The 13,644-nt window shown below is 34.9% G+C and overlaps 1 long non-coding RNA gene across 2 annotated transcripts; it reads left to right on the top strand.

Annotated features, from left to right (window-relative positions):
* Positions 1 to 5,290: 5,290 nt before the first annotated feature.
* LOC103458905 (uncharacterized) lies at positions 5,291 to 12,577 on the top strand. Of its 2 annotated transcripts, none has more exons than XR_014085823.1 (2): positions 5,291 to 6,053; positions 11,688 to 12,577. It is a non-coding gene; the product is annotated as an uncharacterized LOC103458905 (long non-coding RNA). The 2 variants fall into 2 exon arrangements; XR_532641.2 differs by lacking the exon at positions 11,688 to 12,577 and adding an exon at positions 7,896 to 8,045.
* The last annotated feature ends 1,067 nt before the right edge of the window (positions 12,578 to 13,644 follow it).

Consider the following 13,644-nt stretch of genomic DNA (forward strand, 5'->3'; position numbering starts at 1 on the left):
GTTAATCACCCAGAGATACAATTCAGGTGTGTGGCAGAAGGTAAATATCTAAAACATGCAGGACAGGGGGGCCGTGAGGACCAGGTTGAGAAACAGTGGTCTAGATTTTAGTACAAATATCTTGTTTCACTTAAAAGTAGCTTTTCAGCAAGAAGTAGGAGCAATAATTCCTTAATATTGATGACAATACTAGTTCCATTGGCAGGTTATTTCTTTTATTACACTGCAAAAAATATCTTGTTCTAAGTGGAATAATCTGCTAGTATTTTCATCAGTATTAAGGAATTATTGCTCCTATGTCTTGCTGAAAAGTTACTTGGTTTGTTTCATTTCAAGTAAGATATTCGCAGTAGAAAAGTACTTGGTAAGATTTTCTGTTTTTGCAGTGTACATACTGGTCAGTTGATGGTTCATGAGATTCAACTTTGAGTTATTTAAGAAAACTGGTTGATCTAACACTGCAAAAACACAAAATATTACTAACTTTTTGGTCAAGTTTCTAATGCTAATATCTCACTACACCTTAAATGTGACGTAGCTAACTTATAAGTACATTTTTAGCAAGATATAGGAGTTTGTTTAAAGTTAATAATAACCGATTTACTTGATATTGATAAATAAGTACTAGCTCCAGATTGTGAATTAATCTGCCAGTGGACCTTTTTCACCACTTTTAAGGAATTATTGACTTAATACTCTTGTATCTTACTAAAAAGGTTAATTGTAACTTAGTTTTTTTCTTATTTCCAGTGTACTAAGATATTTACACTTGAAACTAGACCAAAAACTAGAGTTTATGTTGCTCAAAAAGACAAAAAACGGCAGCATAAGTTCATATGCTGAATAAATCATCTTAAAAGGAAATATTTACTTCAAACAAACTCCCTTATCTTGCTAAAAAGTTTCTCTTAAGTTAGTTTAGTCTTTTTTCAAGTGTACTGAGATATTCGTTCTAACCAGACCAAAAATACTTGGTAAGATTTTGTGGTTTTACAGTGAATGCTTTACATACACTTGGAGAAATTCAGGGTTCATTGTCCTGTCCTGATTTACAAATTCAGGACAGGTTTAGAAAAAAAATGTCCAATAAAAATGTATAGAACTATTTGACATAATATGACAACCTCATCCTCAAATGATGTGGAGGCTGAGACTCTTCAATATGGTAAACTTAGATTAACATGATATAAGAAATTTAAACTAAAGTAAGAAGCAGAAAATTGTGTGGATGTACAAAAGCATCTGAAACTTGTTTGCAGAAATGATAAACTGCTTTAGTATTTTTGAGAATTTAGATTCTATTCAGAGAAATGCAGCAGCAGAAACGCAGTTTAGATGTTTCTACACAAGCAAATCTGTTCGCCTTCATCAGATGTATTTTTTGTTCCAGGGAGATTTTGCAGCAGCTTGTAGAAATGATTCAGGCAGAAACGGGGGTTGTATTCTGCCATGAACACATTTCACATTGTTCGGTGCTCCAACCATTGCTCAGCTGCTGAGCAGAGATTTGAAAAACGTACAAAAGCAGAATGCAGCCACTGCGCGTCTCACTGGAAGAGAGCAAGAGGCTGGATGCTTGGAGCACATAATTTTTTTATTTGAACAAACAAACATGTTGAGATTCATGGACTAAACTCAGATGAAAAGCATGTTTACATATGAATTACTTCAGTAGTTATACAGTAATCTGTCTTTTCTGCCTGAAAAACAGTCAATTCAATTCATCTGAAGGGATGAACAGCAAATAAATCCTTTTTGATTTTAAGAATGCATGTAAAGAAAATTATTTACATGTATTTCATTATAGTTGTAGCTGCAATTCAAACCAAAACAATATTTTGCATCTAAAAATATCCATCAAAGTGACAAAGATGTTATATTTATTGTCACTTAAAAAATAAATATTGGGCAAGAAACAAAGTTCTTTAAATGTTCGTTCAACTTTCTGTTCAGCTGATAAATGTAGGAAATAAAATATTTCTCATTAAACCTTTAAAAGATGGAGATCTTTCCCTTATATGTTCTTTATTTGACATGTTGTAAAACTAAAATATATTTGGGGATGTTTTTAAACAGGATTTGGGTTGCAGGGTTTTAATAACTGACCTATTTTTACACAGACAAAAGAAAAGAACTCCAATAAATCACAAAAACAAAAACTCACATGATTCACTGAGCCACGTTAATTATTAGCAACGAGTAATTATATTTACTTGGTTATTTTGGCACCTAGATGCTGTAAAATGTTGACAGTAATGGTTGTGACCTCCAGAAACACTTTCTGAGTTTTGGGTTAGAAAATAAATTATTTCAGCCTAAAAAATATCTTTTTGATCTTATGACAGAAGTTAAACTAATTAGAGGTTATCATAAAGTCTTTAAGGTGGAAAACGTCCAGTTTGGAGGTCAAACCAGTAAAATATTTCTTTATTAGCAGCAGAAGGTGGATTAACTCATGATGTGTTGCAGAAACCAGATTATGCTCCAAATGTGAGAAAATGAAGTCGGTTCAGGCCACAGAAAAAAATCTATTTTTAAAGCACATCCAGTCAATTTGCTGCTGTCCAGTTTGGCACTATATGGAGATAAATTGGGGTCATAAATTTGCTCAAAAGTCAAAATTATTAAATTGAAAAGAAAAAAAGAAAAGATTTAATTAAAACTGAAAAAATATTTTTGAAATTTAAAAAAATAACAGAAAATAAAAATGCAAAATTGAATTTAAAATTTATTTTTAAATTCAACTTATGCTTTCAGTTTCAAAATAATTTTTGAATTTTTGTTTTTTTTAACAAACTATGGCTCCATTTGCCATTTGGGGCGCCACAAGCAAAGAAAAGTGTAAATTGTAAATTGCAAAACAAGTTTTACATTGTATTTTAAAACACATAAAATATTTTCTGTACATTGGGACTGACTAATTATACTAAAACTGGGATTTGACTTGGGATTTTTTTTCAGATTCTGCTCACAAATAAGAAAAAAAAAAAATCACAAACTTATTCCACGCTAAACATAAATGGCTTTAAACACAATTTGAGACTCGGGAAACTGCTAATGTGGAAATAAAAACACAAAACTAGGGTGTTTTAGATGCTTTCTTAATATCCTACAGTGGTTACAAATCTTTAGGTTGGCCATTTTGAGAAAAAAATATGCAGGAAAAACGAGTTATAGATCAACAACCCGGACGTGACGTCAGCAGGATTTCAGCACCATGGACAGAGTCCAGCAGATAAACGTCTCCTGCTTATTATCACTGTCATATATTTTTATTGTGAACTGCTGCTTTATGTTTCATCAACTTAAAGAAGAAGAAAGAAACTTTCACACAAACTTTCAATTTAATTCTTTATGCAGAAGTTTGAACAACTTTACTTTCTTCCTGAGCAAATCAACAGTCTGAATACTTATGACGTAACTTCAACTTAGATGAGACTTTATTGACCACATCGTGTTTCCAGCTTTAAGGAGCTCAGCTGACATTGATTAGTTCCTTTAGTGTTATTATTTTTTGTCTTTAAATGAATCCGTTCCGTGACTTGTCTGGAGAAATATGGATCACTGATTGTGCGCATATCGCTGCAGCACAATGCGAGAGCCGATCATTATCTCTGGGGGCTTTTGTTTTGAAAGACGCCGCCAGAAGCCTCGGATTAGAAAGAAAAATCCTGGTGCATTCTGGGATTGCTAGTATTGACACAATGGAGCAGGAAGCTGCCGCTGCTGGAGGTCATTTGGGGGCATGAAATGCTCCTTTGTTTTCATTTTCTAAGTTGAAATTGTTTTCTTTCCACTGTTATTTTCTGTTTCAGTGTAACTTCATAAACACAGAGTTCGGTTTCATGTTATTCATTCACACTGCAGGGTCACGTGACGCCTATTCTGTGGTAATAATGAAAGAATCGGACCATATAATCTTCCTGCTGACTTGTTATTTTAACATCTATAGATTGTTTGATTTATTTACAGGAAGGAAGAAGTTTATTTTCTCACTATCACTTTATAAAGTATTCACCTTTTTTTTGCTTTTACAAGTCAAACATGATCAACAAAATTGTTTTTTACAAAAAAAAGTTCTTAATGTCAAAACAATGACAAATAAAAATATTTAAATAAAATATGTGAATCAATTTTTTTATTTAAAAGATTACATTTATTTGTCAAAAAAAACACAACTAATTTTTGTTGATTATGAAATATTTGTATAAGTAATAAAAGTGAAAACAAACAAGGAAGGAAATAACCAGATTGAAAATAATTATTGCATTTATGCTGTTTGGATCTCCTGTTGAGAAAGTGAAAAAAAAAATACAGATTTATTTTGTTTCTGACTTTTTGTCACTCATTTTTTTAGTTAAAGAAAATGTTACTATCAGCCAATAGGGAGCCAATAATATTTATGAACACTTCGCAGGAAACACTGCCACCAAGTGTTCATACCTGGTAATGTTTTACTTCACTGTGGATTCAATTTAGCCCTCTCTTCTTTGCAGAATTACTTTAATTTAGCTAAATTGGAGGCTTTTTGAGAACAACAGGCCTGTCACAACACCTCAATCTGATTTAAGTTTCTACTTTGACTAGGCCTCTAGGTAACTAGGATGTTCTCCTTGAGGTGTTTTTGCTACATAATTCATGGCTCCATCAATCGTACATTTTTTCACTATTTCAAAAACTTTTGCCTCATCAGTCCACAGAATATGTTATCATTAGTGTCATCATTAGGGGAGTAAAATTATGTTTTTGTAAAATGTGAGCTGGGCCTGTATTTTTTTATTGTGGTTTTTTTTATTGTTCACCTTCAAAATCTAACATGGAGGCCATTTTTTCCCAGTTTGTCTTTCTTATTGTTGAAACTTGAACTTTAACCTTAACTGAGCTTTAGATAAATTTTTACCAGCTCAGTCTCCTGTTTTAACAATGTTTAGTTATTATTAATGGCTCTCGCTATCCTTCAGTGGAGTTTGAGCTTTTTAACCCTTTCCAGACTGATAGATTTCAGCGGCTCTGTCAGTCATCTGTTCTTGATATTTTTGTGATGTGCTGCTTTTTATGATCTTTTAGCCATATTGTCTATTTATTTATTATCTCTTCCTTATCTATTTAAAAGATTATTTCACTCAGTATAGGACAGAGTTGGGTTGCAATTAGTTACATTTACTTGAGTAGCTTTTTTTGGGGAAAAAAAAAAACTTATAGAAAGATTTTACTCGAGTAATTTTAGTATGGAATATCATTACTTTTTACTTGAGTAAAAGTTCTGGATTCTCTATTTGCTGTGAGTAACTTTACTGAATGATAAGATTCAATGCAGCTCGGAGTACACGCTATATTTCCATTACAAATGTGCACCAAGTTTGTAAATATTCCTTAAATGTAAAAAAAAAAAAAAAAAAAAAAAACACTATTCCGCGATTGCGGTATTTGATTAAATAAGAAACGCAGTTAAAATCACACTTGAATGTTTGTTTATGTTATTGAAAACACACATCGTCCTCCAACTGCTTCCTGTTGTCTTCTTCTTCTTCGTGCTTTGCGCCAGTGATAACATCCGGTTGTTGATCATGTGTTGATCGTGCGGTGCAATTTTATTTTATTTTTTTTCCATTTCAGTTTTACGAAATAAACCAGCCAGCAAACTATCTCATGCTAGCGCCAAAACTTGTTATCATAAAACGAGATATTTTTTTTGTAACGAAATTGGCGTCTGGTGACGTCACATTCTAGAGTATTTGTCAACAACTGACCAATCGGCGGTCGCAGTTTGTCCCGAAGTACACGCCCCTTATCTGGAGCGACATGGACGGGGCTCATCATTGCTAACGTCTTGCGGTGACAGAGATTTCAAGGAAAACAAGAGGAAATCATGTCAAACATTTTCAGTGCAGTCCCGACAGCTGTTACCCGTAGCGATTAGAGGCGGAATACAATTTATTACGTTTCGAAAACCCAAACGGAGTCTGGAATAATGCAAGAGATGAATAAAGGCCTGCAGCCGACCTCATGTCGGGCTGATCGACGGCAACAACCACATGTTCGTCTGAATGAAGGTAACTGGAGTTAAACAGCCCAATTTTTGTCTTAACGCCAGTCAAATAAAAGATGAATAAGTGAAGGAAGTTATGCTTGATTTTATATTCCAGTGTTGGCTCTATGGCAGAATGGAAACTATGTGCTGCAGTAACGGTGGTTTTTACAGCTTTTTACACCTTTTTTACGCTAATGCTTAACGGTATTATTTAAGCCACTACCCACCCGCTTTGTACAAAATGCGTCCTACACAAAACTATCTCATCCTATCCATCCAGTGAGACTCTGTGGGCCTCACGATTTTCCTCTGGCTGCGAAAGGCTTGAGCTTTATCGTTGATTTCTCTGTTGTTTCTGGAAAAATCACCTTGCAGACCTGATGCAGGACTCGCTGGAAAATGTTCTTGCTTGTTGTTTTTGCCTCAGCCTCAGTTTGGATAAGGCAAGAATGAGTCTCCAAATATCTGGAGTAAATCTGAATCCAAGCTGCTTGAGGTTCAGTGTGAAGCTGCTACAGTCGGTGATAAGTTGGGGTCATATGTTGGTGTTGGTGTTGGTCCACCGTGTCCAAAGGCTGACCAGCTGTTTACTGGCTTCATTATACTGACGAGCTTTATCCACTGCAAAAGCACAAAATCTGACACAGTGTTTTTGTCTAGTTTCTCAGTACACGTGAAATAAGGCAAACCTGGCTTACAAGTAACTTTTCAGCAAGAAATGGGAGTTTGATCTAAGTAAATAGTTTTTAAATATTCATTACAAAGTTCTAGTTTCACTGGCAGACATTTGATCTTATAACAAGATATTTTTCCCATGTTATAAATTAAATAATCAGCCAGCAGAACTTGTACTTTTTCCTCAATTTTAAATATTGACTTAAAAAAAGCTCCTATATCTTGCTAAAAGTTATTGTAAGTTAGTTTTGTCTTAGTTTCTGGTGCTAAGATATTTGCACCAGAAACTACAAAAATACTTGGTAATATTTAGTGTTTTTGCAGTGTAAAGGTGCATGTGCAGTGCAGTCCATGGACAGATCTCCATATTTCTGTATAAATATCATGTTTTATTGTTCTGACGTCATATATTTCTGATTCTTCTCAGCTGTAAGCCATTAAAATAAAATAAACATTTTTTTTTTTTAAACGTATAACTCTGGATGCAATGAATCTCTATAATATTGACTTATTTTTTTACTTTTAGAACTGAATTACTGAAATTAATTAATGTTCAAACGATTTCTAATTTGCTGTAATCTGCTGTAAGCCATTAACATAAAATTAACAGAAAAACACTTAATATATATACAATATATCACTCTGTATGCAATGAATCTGTAATGTAGAAGTTTTAGCTTTTTGAACTGAATTACTGAAATTAATAGTCCAACAATTTTCTAATTTAGTGGTTGGTATTGATTTTATCTGTTTATTTGCTGTTGTTTAATTGTGTTTTGAATTGAGTATTATAGTTTATCTTAATTATCTCTGATGTTTAGCACTTTGTTTCAGCTGTGGCTGCTGTTAAAGCGTTTTATACATAAAACTGTTATTAATGACGTACTAATGACTTTGGTAATTAATATTTGATCAAAAATAAGGGAATTTCACACAAATCAGCCGCTACCAACCAGATACCTGTACATGCAATAACACAGTTTGACCACAAGATGTCACCCGAGGGCTGTAATAGAAAAGTGTCCAACGGGAAGAAATAATGTCTCCTTTCATAATAATAATAGAATATGTTTTATTTTTAATTTAAACATGTTATTACTTTTAGTCACGAATTTGAATTTAATCTCAAGAACAATCATAAAAAACTTCAAAAACATGATTTATTTTCCGCCTTTCCTTCTGTGTCCAGATAAACCAGCTGCAGCTCCAAGAGTTTTTCCCCCTCCAAGTGTAAATGAGAGTACAACATGACTGGGAGGCTGGTGTGAAAGTACATGTGTAAAGACGTGTGGAGGCGGAGTAACGGCACCAGTTGGGATTTTAAAGGTCTATATTTAAACGATCTGGTCTCTGGTTTCTGCAGCTGTTGCCAAGTTTAAGTTCAGTGATGTTCCTGGTTCACATAGTTCACATAAACCTGCCAAACTCCAAGGTGTGGAGAGAGGGACTGTAGGACGGACTCCTGTGTTACTTTTGGCTCACAAAGCATCAAACTGCTGCGGTGTCATGAGATAGAAGCACTTTTAAAGTTGAACATTTACACCATGTGCTTTCAAATCTTCCAGATCGCAGGCACGACTGAAACGCACCACCAAAGATCGATCCAGAAATATAAATGAAAACGTTGCAGGATGTTGCAGAAATACAAGGAGAACAGAAAAAATGCAGAAAAATATTGGTTTTCTTTTCAATTATTTTGCATATTTTCTCAGTCATTGCGTGGACTATGTTACCAATTTACAGAAAGCTGCTAGTTCAAACAATGTTTCTTGATGGCAGAGATTCGTTGACTCATGCTCATGAGTCATCTTGTTTTTATGCAGTTTTTTTCCTGAAAACAACAGTTTCTGTCTAAAAATGATCATTTTCCTGATTTATCCAACCTACAGGCTGATGAAGCAGCCTGGAGGTTAAAGTGACCAACACTTCTGGTGACGATAACTAGACCAAAAGTATTTTATAGTGCAAATATCTTGGTTCGCTTTAAAGCAGACAAACGAAGTTAAAAGTAACTTTTCAGGAAGATATATGAATAATAAGTCAAAATTGATGGAAAAAGTACTAGATTCACCAACTTTTTCCCTTATAATAACATTTTTCTCATGTTTTAAGTGAAATAATCTTCCACTTCCTCATTGATTCTAAAGTAATGTTGACTTCAGTAAAATCCCAATTCTTGCAGAAAAGTTGCCGGTAAGTGAGTGTTTTTTGATTTCAAGTTATTTGCACTTGAAACTAGACCAAAACTACTTGGTAATATTGTATTTTTGCAGTGTTTTTTTTTTTTTTTTTTTTTTTGTAAATTTTCTTAAATCTGCAAAAACCAACAGTTTCTGTCTGAAAAAAATAATTTCCACGACTTGTCTTGACTCCAGGCAAGTGAAACTGTAACTAAAACCTTCCAAACTGACCCACATCCAGCTCTAGAAGTGAAAACTTACCCATATCGTAAACATTTCATCTAAATATTATAAAGTCCAACCAATTGAACGTCTCAGCCTGTAATTTGTGAGCAGCTTTTGGTGGATTTATCCGTGTGTCTGCTGAAGAAGTGCCTCTGTGCCCGGTGGCAGCTCCGCTCCTAATAGCAGAGCTTAGCTGGCATACCAGAGCGCATGGCAGGTTGGTGTAGAGCCTGGTAATTACCAGCACCCGCTGACACCATGCTGCAAATGCCCCGCTCAGCTGTGGCAGCACCAACATTCGGCCCCCGGGTTCTTTCCTGCCCCCGTAGGAGACGGGGAAATTCACAGCAACATCAAGTAGGCCTGCAATAAATAATTAATCAAATAATCGCACGATTAATTAAAAGAAACTCAATCATTTTCATTTGCTTGATTTGTTGATTTTCTCTCTTCTCTCTCTTTTTATCAGAAACTAACAGATAAAAGTTTTCAGTTTGGTGCTTTGGTCTCAACTATCCATTTTATTTGTTGTTTTCTTTCTTTATTTAGGATATTTCAAATGTCTTCCACTTCCTGTGTTTAAATATTCATCAGAATTTAAAGTTTATTTATCTTTCAGAATGTGTCCCATTATTACTATTATGTTATTTGAAAATGATCTAAAAACAACAATGTTACTGTTTATTGCATTAAGTTCTGGGACAGTTTATCGTCCAGTAAAATGTGTTATTGTGACAGGCAACACCAAGTATAAACGTTCAGAGAAAAGTTCTGGAAGTGTTAAAATCCAGATTAAAAATAACAACGATAATAATAATAATAATAATAATAATGACTTATTGTATAAAACTTTGGCAGAAAATCCTGTGCAGTCATTAGAAAGAGGAATATCGGATTTGCGATCCGAGGGACGTGTAACCGAGTCGGATCGTTTTCTAAAAGTGTCCAATATGCGAACAGCTGCATCCAACGACTGTTTTAGTTATTGATTAATCTATGGATTATTATGGCAATTAATCGATTAATTGGATTAAAAAAAATTGACACATTCTGCAGATTTTTCATTTAAGCCTTTTTATACATTGTTAGAAACTGATTAAAAATAAACCAATAGTTTAATTCCTTTCTTTTTTAAAATAAGAAAATAAACATCCAATAACGATGTGAACGCTTATTGATCATTTGTAGCTGCAGCTAAAGAAAGTGCTTCTAACATCAACATGTAAAAGGTTCAGCCGCTTCTGAATAACATGAATAAAGTGAATGTCTGATCTGCTGGTTGTTTTTAACGGATTAATAACTGGATAGAAAAAGGTGCATAATTTACCAAACTTGATCAAAGTGAGGCTAGAAATGCCACTTGACGAGTAGAACAAATACAACATTTTATTCTTTTTTATCTTAAATGCAAATTGTGTGTATTTTTTGTTCGGTTTTATACTCTTCTGACGGTGGTGGGTTTTTTTTTTTATTATAAGGAAATGTCCTTTTTTTAAATATGTGTACTCAAGTTAACAATTAGCTGACGTTTATTTCAATAATCGATTAATCATTATGTACTGATTGACCATTTAAAAGCTTTCTCTGCCATCATCTCAGGAACATTTATCTGGATGAGGATCAGTCTAGTTTTAAGTGCAAATATCTTAGTGCACTTGAAAGTAGAATAAAGTAACATTTGAGCAAGAGATGGAGGTTTATTATAAGTAAAAATGTCTTAATATTGATGAAAAAATTCTACTTTCACTGGCAGATTGTTTCATACAAGATATTGTTCTAATAGTATAAGTACCAGTGAACTGGTAGGTTTTTAAAATCAGTAGTAAGGATTTTTTTACTCAAAACAAACTCCTATATCTTGTTAAAAAGTTACTTGTAATTTACACTACAAAACACAAAATCTTACCAAGTATATCTGACCCACTTTTTAGTGCAAATGTGTTGAAATAAAACAAAACTAACCTAAAAGTAACTTTCCTCAAGATGTTTTAAGTCAATAATCCTTTAATATTGATGAAAACTTAACATAATCTCCACTGGTAGATTATTTCACTTGTGACATTTTTCTGATGTTTTAAGTGAAATAATCTGCTAGTGAACTAATACTTTTAGAAATTATTTACTTAAAATACACTCCTACATCTTGAAGAAAGTTACTTTTAGGTTGGTTTTGTTTTATTTGTGCGTTATTGGCAGTTGACTCTACTTGGTTAGATTTTGTGTTTTTGCAGTGCAGCTCTGGATGAGGAGACAAAAGGAGTTTCTATGTGGATGAACCCTGGAGAAAACATCCTCCAGGGCTGGAACGGTACGTTTATTTAGCTTGTTTCTCGTATTTAGTTGGTTCACCAAACCCGGGACGTCCTTTTTGTTTCTCCCTGCTCCGTCTGTCTGTCCTGGTCCGTTGTGTTTTCTCCCGCTCTCATCTTCCGTCATCTACAGGCTAAAATTGGCCCAGCAGCTTTTCTCTGCTGGACCTTTTGTCCCAGCTCAGGGAGACGTTTGGCACACGGAGGATCGTGTTACAACTTTCATTTCCTGAATGTTTTTTTTTCTTTCTTTTTTTTTTTTTGTAGGAAAACCAACCGGGGTATTTTATCCCACCCTGCAGTATGAGTATGAATAACAAGGGAGGGGGAAGATGGCAGCTCGGATTCAGGCTGATGTCACTCCTGCATCGTCAAACAAAGTCCAAACTTTGTGTGGCTGCAGGGTCCTTGTGAAGGGTAGCTGCGGTTTGGGCACCATCGTGTTGGAGCGGCAGGTGGGGGGGGGAGCTGTTACTCGAGCTGTTTGTGAGCCTGAAGTATGGATGATGCGATGCCCCTCAGGAGTGTGGGATAGATTTCATAATCCCATCTACCACACCGCTTCCTTTTGTTGTGTCTGCACAAAGACATGTCTGGCTCCCCTCGTTGCATGTTCAAGTTATTGTCCAAAAAGACACAAAAGAAAAACAGCAGCTTATGTTCAAGATATTACTGAAATATTACTGTACACTGTAAAAAACATCAAATCTTTCCATGTATTTTTATCCTGGTTTCTGGTGGAATATCTTTGGACTCTTGAAATAAGATAAAACCAACTTACAAGTAACTTTTCAGTCAATAATGGGAGTTTGTTTTAAATAATTAATTCTTTAATATTGATGAAAAGTACAAGTTTCACTGGCAGATTATTTTACTTATAACAAGAATTTTTACCCACGTTATAAATTAAATGTTCTGCTAGTGGAACTAACACTTATCAATATTGAGGAATTGATGACAAAAAAAAATCTCCTATTGTTGAAAAGTTAGTTGCAAGTTTATTTAGTCTTATTTGAACTGTAATAAGATATTTGCGGAAGAAATTAGACCAAAAATACTCAGAAGATTTTGTGTTTTTGAAGTGTGAACTGAACACTGAACATATTTTTCTTTACAGTAATTTGAATTTCTAATTGTAATTTAACTAGGTAATCCAGTGTCAGTGACTATTTGTCCTTTTTTGTGTTTTTTCTCTTCTTCCGTCCTTTTTGTCTCTTTCCTTCTTCATCTATCACCTCTGAACGTGACATTTGTTTTTCTGGTAAAGCTTTTCTAATCGCATCCCGGGGCTAAAGTCACTGTTTTGTCTGACTCTCAGAGACTAATGACGCTGACAAATATCATCTTACTGTTGAGGGATCCAAAAATATAGATATCTGATTCTCGGCAACCAGAGATGAGCTTTGTGCCGGTGACGGTTGGTCATGTGATCCTCCGCCTCCTGGACACTTTTCATCTCTGCACGTCCGTTATTGACAGCTAAAGCACGTCTTATCTTGTCTTAAGAGTTTCCATCCTCTCTCTAATACGTTTTTTAACATTTCCCTCCATCATTTGGAGGACATATATAACTGGTCTTTATTTGACGCGTAACATGCTATTTAACACCCTCATATTTGGGTTTTTTCTTTTCGGCGTCCTTCCTCCTCCTCTTCCTCTTGGTTTCTGAACTCCAGGTCAGCCATCACTCAGAGGAGTGGAAGAAGGAGATAAATATTTCTTTCAGCCGTGTCACATGGAGGCTTCCTGAATGGCTTCCTGCTGTCTTTGGCTTGCAGCCCTTCGTATCGGCGCAATTAACATTTTCCAGAAAAACGTCAAAGATTTATGATATAGAAATTTAACTGTTTAGTTACTGTGTGGGATTTACTTTGATCAGTTCTGTTTTCTTAAGAAACATTCAGGAACATGCAGTCACACACACACACACACAGCCAGGAGCATTGTCAGATCCATGCATCATTGGTAAGAAAATCTCTCTGCCCCCCTACCTTCCACACCACCGCCTCCACCCCTCTGAGGCAGACCTGAAAAGATCCTTTTGTCCCTCATCACCCACCCACACCCTCCCGTCTCCCTCACCCACCTCCTCTCTCTCTTACACACACACACACACACACAACCCTCATGCAGTTTCTGGTTATAGATACCTGGGACAGTCTTCCCAGTGTGTTTTTCTTCTTTCTTTAAAGGTGACCTATTAAACTTCCTTGAGAAGTCCATG

Source organism: Poecilia reticulata, chromosome 22 (assembly GCF_904066995.2).
Source record: "Poecilia reticulata chromosome 22, P_reticulata-male-v2, whole genome shotgun sequence".
Lineage (NCBI taxonomy): Eukaryota > Metazoa > Chordata > Actinopteri > Cyprinodontiformes > Poeciliidae > Poecilia > Poecilia reticulata.